We start from the raw sequence: 12,014 nt of genomic DNA on the forward strand, positions 1-12,014 counted from the left end.
AAAAGAAAGTAGTCCCTGAACAGACAGCTCATGAAACTCAGATCAAACAGTCAAAGTAATAGTAGTAGTAACTATTTTTTGCCTCGAATGTTTTCAGAGACATATTTTAGTGTACTGTTTAGCTGTAATTCAAGAAAGATTGTGATGCGGCTGCCATCTTGGATATGGACATGGAGGACACAGAGGGAATCACATGCACTAACATGCACGTGCGACCAGACCAGCTACCAAAACAAAGAACAGAGAAGCTCAGATAACAACACACACAGATGGAGTGTGACCTCATTCTCTGCTCACGTCACCATTACTCCACTATACCATAGCAAATAGTTGTTTGCTTACATCTAGTGAGGCTGAATGTCATTTATTGCAACTTTAAATGTGTTATAAGTTACAGTACCAGTCAAATGTTTGGATACACTCTCCCATGCCCTTGAATGAGACAGTGTGTCCAAACTTTTAACTGGTACTGTATAATAAATAAACTTTACTGAAATACTGATTATTTCAAGCAAAGGCAAGAGTGTATGTAAACCCAAGCCACAGATAATAATGTACAGCATCTTTTGAAGACCAGGTAGGAGCAAATACAACAACAAAGAACATCATGACAGCCCGCCACTGTAGATGATCTGAAAGACAACAAAGATGCAAACATAGACAAAAACTAATTGTGTCCCCCCCAAATATTTGAAATTGGATGGCTTTAGAAATTGTTAACTGTGCTTTTAATTAGCCTTAATTAGCCATAACTATATAGTATGTAAACATAAGTCACTTTACTGTATGTTTTTATTTGTATTTTAGTGTGCTAAACACAGACCCCCCCCCTTCTCTGTTTAGGCTATTGGTTAGCATACAGCTAGAAAGCTCTATGTAGTATCAGCAGAGATCATAGAGATGCTCAACTGTGGCTGTGGTAGTCATGTAGAATTGTTGTTAACTGCAGTATAACAAATCTTAGCTCACACCACAAAACAATTTGACTTAAATTTCTCTTTAAAGTGACTTAAGTATGAGAGGTTTTAACTATAACTCACAAGTGCATAAGTGGATATCCACATTTCCATATTTACAGTCTTTTTAGTATCAAATTCCCTCTTTGTGTTTCTGTGGTGGCACTTTGTAAAAAAGACTCACAAGAGAGAAGATGTCTTTCTGCTTTTTATTCTCACACTTGCAAGCAGGCACAAAAACCTTCAACAGTTACAGGAGCTGTCTTGGGAAATGAGCAAGATTTCCCTCTTAGCCATCAAACTTTATACACTCAGCAGGCAAATCCGCCTGTTTGGTTGGATAGACACGTTGCATATCTCTTTCTCTGAAAACACCAAACAGACCGCTGTCCACAAACCTGTCTGGGCGATTGCACCAGAACACCCTTTAATGTTTGTACAACCCAGTTAAATTCAGTTTACACAACCTTGGCCATATGTAAACATGTCCTTACAAGTCGGTGTTTTATGCACTTTTTCGACAACAGTTTCTTTGGACAGTGTTTCCCTGTTGAGCTGGAGTGGAAGTATAATAATAAACAAAAAGAGGGACTTTTGCACTAAAAAGACTGTAGATAACTTCTTGATTTGACTGATTTGTACGACTGAAGCTTCATATTAGATCCAAATAATTTATACACAAACCGTTATTACAAAAGCAGGATTGTTGTACTTATCCAAATAGTCTTGATGAATCCAGCCCTATGAGTTACCAGAATATATAGATAATATCACTGACTATCATATTTAAGGACATAGTCATGACTAGTTGCTCAGTTTGTTGTCATACACTGCAAATGTTTATATTTTAGAAATGTGATTAATATTATATTATTAGGCACCTGCTCTCTTTTGGATCATGGCCATGATGAGCTTGAGAACACTGAACCTGAAGAAGTGGCAGAAGTCTCGAAATTAACCCTGAATATGATCTAGATAAGGTGTCAAATAATTAAAGGAATCAACAGATGACAAAGAGAGTGCTGGCCAGCCCGTCACACTCCATAAATGGCTAGGCTGGATCATCTCTTTACTAAAGCAAGGAATCTCTGTCAGGTTTTCTGATGATATGGGAACCTGAAGAGACTCTGGACTTAGGTGGAGCAAGAAGAGAATTTCTAAGACTTCTAATGAAAGCTTTGCCCCAATCTCCAGTGATTGAGGGAGAAGACAGCAAGATGAACTTGGCCCTTGACAGTGCTGGTATGTGTTGATTATAATTACATATCATTGAGGTGCTGAAGTCCAGACAATAATTCATTACATTTGTATCACAATATTTTGTATGATTATTAGGTATTTGTCAAGTCTTTGTGCACATGCACTGTCAAGGTAGACAAGTACTTCATTGCAGGCACGGCCATCACAATAAGCCTTGTACACAGCAGTCCTCCCACTGGTTTTCTGTACCCAACTCTGTTCTCTTGCTTTGTTAATGGCCCAGAATTGGCTAAGCCAGTTTTGGAAGATGTTGTGGATAGTGACCTGCCCAAAAAATTAAAAGGGTAATTTTTTTTCTCAGGTTTAGAATATATTTTGGTGTATGTGCAATTGTTTCCACACTAGTGACGACGGCACTTTCAAATTTTGTTAATTGTATCTATTGGAAGGTCACTGAGTGTAAATCATTTGAAGATCTGCTAGCAGCAACAAAGCCGCTTGAGTAATATTTGGCCTATGCTGGCTCCCTGAGGCTGCTGCAGAGGTTGGAGACAAGAATCTGTTTGTAGATGACGTTCTTATGTTCCAAGTGATACACAGAATGCGGGGGCCTTTTGAGGGGTACATTTTTATCCTGTTTTTCGCCTCTCCAATAAGGAACTGCCTTGTGTTCAGGGTTTTCTGTGCACCATTTTTGTATATTGTGTATAGTGTGCTAGATTATGTCTACCCTCCACATGATTTGGCAAGGTGTGCTTGGGTGTGACTCTTGGCAAGGTAGCAGGTACCCTGAAAAATATGAATCTGACATACATACTTTACTTTTGTAGTTTAACTGCAGTGCAATACATGTGCATATTTTAATAGGTTTAAATTCCTATATTTATAATTATTATATTTTTTATTTGAATCATTCATCTGCTACATGTGAAAATGTAAAAACAAACTTTTTTGTGAAAACTTAAGTCACCAATCAAAACACAAAGTTAGTGTGATTCTTACTCAGATTTGGGGATGGACTGAGAACACTTGGCATGCTGGACGGAGAGTTTTCGCCCCCTTCTATGATGGTCTCCTACAACCCTCACAGCTGTTTCTTGTATGAACTGAAATATCTTCTCACTTGAAATTAATAATGCACTGTATCTTGTCATTGTATATCAGTTAAGAGTAGTGATGTGTTGTTTTTTTGTTGTTGTTTTTAAATCTAATTTCTGATGTATTCCTTTTTCTGTAGCTCAAGAGGGGAACACAGAAGCTGAGCACAATTCTTGCCTTTGCCACTGGAGCCAGTACTGTTCCACCAATTGGCTTCTCTCCACAACCTTCAACTGAATTTCTTCACCAAGAGCATGGCACAGAAACCACCTCTAAACTGCCCATTGCAAACATCTGCATCAGTTGTTTGAAGTTACCACTGCACCCCTTTTACAGAGAAAAACATGGATTTGCATTGGGCAATACCCATGGTTTTGGCATAGCTTAATTCATGGGCAGGCTTCCTTCTCAGTATTCTGTTTAAAGGTCTTCTTATTCAAATAAATAAATGTCAGTCAACACTCCAATAATACCAAAACAATTCTTAACACATGTTTTTGGTGTGGATATCATTCCACAGTGCTTTGTTGGAAAAATACACATTTGTTGTATCTTTGTTAAAACAGTAAGGTGCTAACATCTTCTTATCAAGTAGAGTTCAGATTTACAGAATGTTCAATGACGGAGAAAAAAAACTTTAATGCAGAAATCTATTGTGGAATAAGCTTAAAATGGGTTTGGAAATTGGCTCTGTATTTTTAGCCAGGATTAGGTTGCCAGTAATCTTGAAACCAAACTGAATTTACTGTAGCTTGCTTTCATTGATAAATTGTTTAGTTGTTAAATGCATTGGTAAATTGTTTTAATTTACACAGTGTTGTTCAACACTCCCTGCCTGCTTTTGAACATCAGTGTTCATCTAACTAATTTCATACTTTTCATCTTCTCATGACTTTGTATTTCAGTAACTTTACATTTATTATTAACATACAGACTTTGAGTTGCTCCAAGTATTTTTGTTTTTAAGGGAGTTATGAGAGTTCACCAAATCTTACTGTCTGGCTAACTGTTACTATACAACACGAAACGGCGACACACGAAATGACTTGATGTAAACCCTAATGACATTGACTATTGGTAAGATGAACTGGGTAAGGAATTGTGTTCTAAAACAAACTGGCATAATGATGATAGATGGTAATGTGGCCTTTTACTTATACTTTTTTTTTTTACAAAGTAGAGCCTTTATCAATCTGATAATCCTCGAATTTCCTCAATAAGTTATGCTTAAATGTTGTTAAATATAGTTTTATCCTTATCATAACTCATAACTTATTCTTGGATAAACATTTTGTATAAAAATAACAACTCATTGATTAAATTAAATCATTCATCTGCTACATGTGAAAATGTAAAAACAAACTTTTTTGTGAAAACTTAAGTCACCAATCAAAACACAAAGTTAGTGTGATTCTTACTCAGACTTGGGGATGGACTGAGAACACTTGGCATGCTGGACGGAGAGTTTTCGCCCCCTTCTATGATGGTCTCCTACAACCCTCACAGCTGGCCTGCTTGACAGCCTCTTCATCATCCGCAGAAATAGAAGCCGTCCTGAAGAAGTTGTTGTTCCTCTCTTGAGAGACTACCTAACAGATGCAGAGGGTCAGTGTAGAAGTGTTTCTTGTATGAACTGAAATATCTTCTCACTTGAAATTAATAATGCACTGTATCTTGTCATTGTATATCAGTTAAGAGTAGTGATGTGTTGTTTTTTTGTTGTTGTTGTTTTTAAATCTAATTTCTGATGTATTCCTTTTTCTGTAGCTCAAGAGGGGAACACAGAAGCTGAGCACAATTCTTGCCTTTGCCACTGGAGCCAGTACTGTTCCACCAATTGGCTTCTCTCCACAACCTTCAACTGAATTTCTTCACCAAGAGCATGACACAGAAACCACCCCTGCACCCCTTTTACAGAGAAAAACATGGATTTGCATTGGGCAATACCCATGGTTTTGGCATAGCTTAATTCATGGGCAGGCTTCCTTCTCAGTATTCTGTTTAAAGGTCTTCTTATTCAAATAAATAAATGTGAGTCAGCACTCCAATAATACCAAAACAATTCTTAACACATGTTTTTGGTGTGGATATCATTCCACAGTGCTTTGTTGGAAAAATACACATTTGTTGTATCTTTGTTAAAACAGTAAGGTGCTAACATCTTCTTATCAAGTAGAGTTCAGATTTACAGAATGTTCAATGAAGGAGAAAAAAAAACTTTAATGCAGAAATCTATTGTGGAATAAGCTTAAAATGGGTTTGGAAATTGGCTCTGTATTTTTAGCCAGGATTAGGTTGCCAGTAATCTTGAAACCAAACTGAATTTACTGTAGCTTGCTTTCATTGATAAATTGTTTAGTTGTTAAATTCATTGGTAAATTGTTTTAATTTACACAGTGTTGTTCAACACTCCCTGTCTGCTTTTGAACATCAGTGTTCATCTAACTGATTTCATACTTTTCATCTTCTCATGACTTTGTATTTCAGTAATTTTACATTTATTATTAACAAACAGACTTTTAGTTTCTCCAAGTATTTTTATTTTTAAGGGAGTTATGAGAGTTCACCAAATCTTACTGTCTGGCTAACTGTTACTATACAACACGAAACGGCGACACACGAAATGACTTGATGTAAACCCTAATGACACTGACTATTGGTAAGATGAACTGGGTAAGGAATTGCGTTCTAAAACAAACTGGCATAATGATGATAGATGGTAATGTGGCCTTTTACTTATATATATTTTTTTTTTTTACAAAGTAGAGCCTTTATCAATATGATAATCCTCGAATTTCCTCAATAAGTTATGCTTAAATGTTGTTAAATATAGTTTTATCCTTATCATAACTCATAACTTATTCTTAGACAAACATTTTGTATAAAAATAACAACTCATTGATTAAATTTAATTCCATCTGCATGCAAACCTTTTTTTTAAACTATGTGATGCAACAATGTAAACATCTATAGGAATTTTGTTTTGTAGAGATCTGGGATATGAGGACAATTCCTCATATGGAAATGGAAGTTACTTTTAGCTAATACTTCTACAAAAACAAGGCAAGTTCAATTGTTAAATATTGTATATTTGTAGTACTTAGTGAATGATTTGTAATTATTTTCCTATAACACCACAATCAGGCCCTGATTTACACATGCAAGCAAAACATATAAAAATCAAATTCGTCATGAAATTTCTGACATAATTTTATTTCCCTCTTAAGGACATACCCTTTTATTTTGGAGCATCCATATGCATTGCTTCCATTTGCTCTCAAGTCAGGCCAAAGTGTCAATGTTGCACAACCTTATTGCCACTGAGCTGATTACGTTTGAATCTGTTTAGCATAGTGATGCGCTACACTTCCTTAGTCCTAATAATGGAAAGTTTCTAAGACGCATAAAATGTGTGGGATGTTAAGACTCTTCTGAATTGTCAGATATATTAAAATATTGAGTCTTAAGTTGTTGTTTTTTTAATCAAGATGTAAAGTTGTTACTGTTTTAATATACACTGCTTCAAAAATTGTGTTTTTTCAGTCAATGTCTATGCAATGTGAAATTATTTTTTTCTGCTTTTGTTCTCCTATGTCTCTTCTCTCTGCTACTTTTGTGTTGCTTCTTATGCTCCTCCTGACTTCTATTCTTACAGATTCCACTAATGTTGTATTAATGTTGATGTTAGTTTTAGCCATCCTATGCAACAAAGGAAATCATGGGCCCTATCTTACGCCCGGCGCAAAGCAGCGCCAAGTGTGACGCAAGTGTCTTTGTTAGTTTAAGACCAATGCAGTTTAACATCCAGTACCCACGTTGGTTAAATAGCAAATGCACTTGCGCCCATCAGAGCGCCCATGGGAGTGTTGTTCTTAAAATGAGGTGGGGTCAGGCGCATTGTTGGCGCATTGCTATCTTGAGGCAGCAGAGAGTGATTGCACTATTGACCAACAAAAACCTGGTCTGAAGTCAATGGTGCAGTGTTTCACTGTTATTTTAAGGGCGCATTATCAAGACAGCAATATTTGCCTACATACGTGGGTGCACAACATACACTCTGCTTGTTACAAACACAGGACGCGCAGCAGCACAAAAACATGCAAAAGACTACAAATAAAAGGATTACAATGTGAAAGATTGTTATTGTGTACGTCAAAATATTTTTAAAAATACATGTCATAATGCTTAGTCATAATATTTATCAGAATTAACTCATCGCAGGAATGACGGATAAAATTGTCTAATTATTTTACCAAATCACGGCAACACACGTAGACAGACAGACAATATCGGATCAGACACAGATCGACTTTCCTGCTGCATCAATACATGAGCACATGAGGAACACATGAGGAAATAAATGAGGTGAAAACAATGATTAAACTAAAGAAGGAAATAAATCTTGACAGCTTCTAGCTGCTGCCAGCAGCAGGATCAGCACCTTGGAGAGCTGATCAAGTCCTGATAACTGTATTAATGATTCTTTACATGATTAAAATGAATGATTTCATTTTTGAACAATATTTAACAAACATACTTTAACATTTTTGGGAGTACAGTGATCAGGTTTCCATACTTTCAGCAATTGAAACCTTGTTGATTTTACCTGTTACTCCATTACTGAACAAAACAATTTTAAAGAAACCAAAGCTGTAATTAAAAAAATAAACCTTTTCAAAAACCAAACAAAAATACATTTGCAACAAATTAATTAACAGGATCTTAAACTGGTGGTCTGGGGATATCCACGGGAGGGTCCAGGAGCAGCAATGTGCTCATTATGAATCGTGCACTTTCACTTTGCGCACAAGCAGATATGTTTCCTCTGCTACTACTTGGCAAATGCGCCATCATAATAGCAATCCGCCATGGTGCAAGCACACCTGGCTCTTAAAGGGAATGGGAGATGACACTCTGATTGGTTTATTGCAAGTTACGCCGAAAACACACCCATGATTAATTAGGAGTCCAAAGACAACCCCTCTGTACCATGCGCCTGGCGCATTGACATTTTTTCCGCTGTTAAAATAGCAAAAGTGGATTTGGACACACCCTCAATGCACTTGCACCATGGGCTTCAGACCGTGTGCTTTAGATTGTTAAAATAGGGCCCCATATGTTAAAATAAGTTATAGTTCAGTCAATTTATTGAGATCTCCAGTGCCAAAACCTTCAATCGATGTGGTTTCACATGTGTTTCACTATTTTTTGGTAACAATTTGTTTGAACATTTAAAGTAAGAAATATGGCTGTAAAATGTAAATGTGGAGGTTTGAACTCACAGAATCACATTGATAAAGGTCTTAACATCCAATACACAGCAAAGATCTATGAAATGGAAGAAAAATGCAACTATGAACTATGTCTGTAACTCTGAGAGTGGTCTGTTGTCATCACTACCAAAGCCACTGTCACAGTGTCTCAAATACCATTCATACATGGGTTATGCATTTTGTGTAGCCATTCGTTGTCTGCTGAGAATAATGAGACTGGTAATTCTTTTTCTCTAGTGCCACCAGCAGGTTCATGTGTTTGGTTCAGATTAGGGCTGCAACTAAGGATTATTTTCATAAATGATTAATCTGTTGATTATTTTCTCAATCAATCGATTCAATCGAAGTTGTTTGGTTTAAAAAATGTCAAAAAATAGTGAAAAATGTCGATCACTGTTTCCCACAGCCTAAGATGACTCAAGTGTCTTCCTCTGTCCCAAAACACAGTCCAAAACCCAAAGATACTCAGTTTGCTGTCATAGAGATGAAAGAAACCAGAAAATATTCACATTTGAGAAGCTGGAATCAGAGAATTTGGACATTTTTTTCTTAAAGAATGACCCCAAATGATTAATTGTTTATCAAAAAAGTTGGCAACTAATCAATTACTTGACTGATCATTGCAGCTCTAGTTCAGATTGAAAGGTCTCAACAACTACTGGGTGGATCTGCATTGAATTTTGATACAAATTATATGTTCCACATAGGATGAATTGGATCTGACTTGTTCCATCACCAGGTCAAAATGTCTATTTGTCCAATACCTTGGTTTATCACCAAATGCCTGCAAAAGTAAGGAAATGTTTAAATTGTCAGCATGGTAAAATGTGAGCATAGTAAATATTAACTGCTTAACATCAGCTATTAGTATGGTCATTTTGAGCATGTTAGCATGATAACTACGCGTTTCTTTTTCATGGTGAATTTTGCTGTAAGTCAGTGACTAAATGTGAATAAATGATGATAAATGTGTTTCTTGCTGACAGACAGCAGATTCTCCTCCTCTCTCTGACTTTAATTTAATCCACAATAAAAGTTAATGGGGGAAATAAAAGATCATGAAAAGAAAAAAACTTATCAATAAATGAAGAAAGTTGTTTATGGTTCTTTTGTCGATCAGACCTACAACACAGACCCACTGTTTTTAAATAGACAGTGAATCAGAAAACAAATAATATGTTATGTATGTTAATATCTTTGGAGTTATACACTTGAGTTGAATCTGTCATCTGTTTCCACTCTGCAGTAATGTTGTGATGTATAAGATCAGTCTGATCAGCTGCAGCATCCAGTCAATAACTGTTTTCCAGTAAGGGGATGTGTTGATTTCAGGGTCAATTGAGGATAGAGGAGCAAGGAACGATCAAACAAGGGAATTGGATTGCACTTACAGTTACCAAATGTAGTAGGTGGGACTTAAGGATCCAGTTGATCTAGTGGATTGGTAGATAATAGGGGCATAAGGAGGAGCAGATGTGTCAGTGGGATGTGCTTTGGTAAGAAAAAGCCAAAATTAATGCCTGTTTTTCATTCACCTCTTGTTTGGGGCACACGCTGAGATCTGGGGTAAGAGACTTGCTGTGATTTTAAAGTGTCATATGTGAATTTCAGATAGCAAATTTATATCTTTGTATTTCTCAGTTTTCAAACAAGACTAGATAAACCTAGTAGGTGGCTGGACCGTGTATGGTCAATTTGCGAAATTGACCATACACAAATTTTTAACAGGGATAGTCAGTGGTAGCGTCTATAATGTGAATTCCTGGATATTGAATGTTCATCTGCAATTTTCTGTAGTGGTCCCAGTTATATTTATTGTTAAAGTGTACTAAAGTAGCATATCACATGACATGGTTAAGCGACGTTTATGTCAACAAAAAAATGCAGTTGCAAAAACAATACTTTATAGTCATATCTTGGAATGTTTTAACTTATTTTAATTTTAATTATAACTATTCTAATTATCTGTTAACTCCCCCTGCTTTCATCTCTTTCTATCTGCGGATGGCTGTAAACATATGGTCTTATCTATATGTTTATGTAGGATTAGCATACTAGGCTAACAGTCCGTCAGCTGTTTGACATTATATCCGCGCCGTGACATCTTTCAGAGTACACAAACACTGTAAACATATCTGTCACCTGCCCAGCATGGTGCTGTTAAACCAGAGACGCCGCAGCTACACCTTATTTTTAAACAGTCTATGGGCTACACACAGCACGGCACCGCTATGTTAACGATGCCTGAGGACATAATAGAAACTGTTCACGCCAATTCACTTTGAAAGAGCAACAGCCAATGGGGAAACTCCAACACTAGGCCGCCCGATCAATAGCGTAACTTAGCAGTACAGCATTATACCAAAGTGTGTAATACACCCGTCGGTCCACCTTGTCAGTGTCATGTTTTGCCTCACCTAGGCGTGACAGCTACATGTGTGAACACTCAATGCCAACAACTCCATCTAGCGGACGTAGTAAATATGACCCAGAGAAGTGACGCAGTAATGTCTATATAAGGTATAAAAATGTCCACATTAGGAGGAGGCGGGTTGGGTGGATGGCTAGATAGATAGCAAAAAGTGGATTTAGCTGCAGGAGACAGCTGTTAGCTTCCTGCCTCCAAGCGTCACGTGTCACAATTTTAAAAAAAAAACATAACTATGATTGTCATGGTGTTTACTGTTGCCATGATGACAAAGGTTGCCTAACTTTAAGGACGTAGTAACTTTAACCCACACCACATTTCAACTGATCATTTTAGCCCAAACCATGATCTTTCCCTAAACCTACATATGTGTTTTTTGTGCCTAAACCTAACCAGACCTTAACCACAGCGTTGTCACACCATATAACATAATTATTTTTTAACAGTGATTTGAAACAGGTTCGGAAAGCACCGACAAATTATGTTGTCCTTCAGATTACTGCCAATAGAGGCGCCATATTAGAAAATGCTCCTAACATACACACTTTTACTTTTCACACCTAGACGAGGCAAAACGTGACACTGACACAGCAGCCCAGTCGCTAGAATAAAATGTTGGCATTGTATGTTTCTGCAAACCATGGACACACTAAATCTCTACATTTCAATACGTTTAATACATAGCAAGTCAACATTTCTATAATACGTATCACAGGGAAAGTGACGTAGTTCACATGACATCTATATGAGCTGACTTTCATATTAGCAGGAGGGGGGTTGGGAAGTTGGTGTTAAGGTGTTAAGCATCAAAGCAGCAGAGGCCACAGTTCGACACCACCGATCACTTCATGTTTCATCCGACAAAACTGGGTATTTTTGGAGAGATGTCGGGAAAATTGCAGCCCTTTTTTTTGGCAACAAAGCCAGGTATTTTAACCCAAACCATGATATTCCTAACCCTAACCAAGTGGTTTTTGTGCCTAAACCTAACCAGACCTTAACCACAGCATTGTCAAAACTATTCCCGGCGTAATGGGTGGGCCCTTGGGGTCCAGGCCC

This window comes from Thunnus maccoyii, chromosome 2 (genome assembly GCF_910596095.1).
Source record: "Thunnus maccoyii chromosome 2, fThuMac1.1, whole genome shotgun sequence".
NCBI classification, from domain to species: domain Eukaryota; kingdom Metazoa; phylum Chordata; class Actinopteri; order Scombriformes; family Scombridae; genus Thunnus; species Thunnus maccoyii.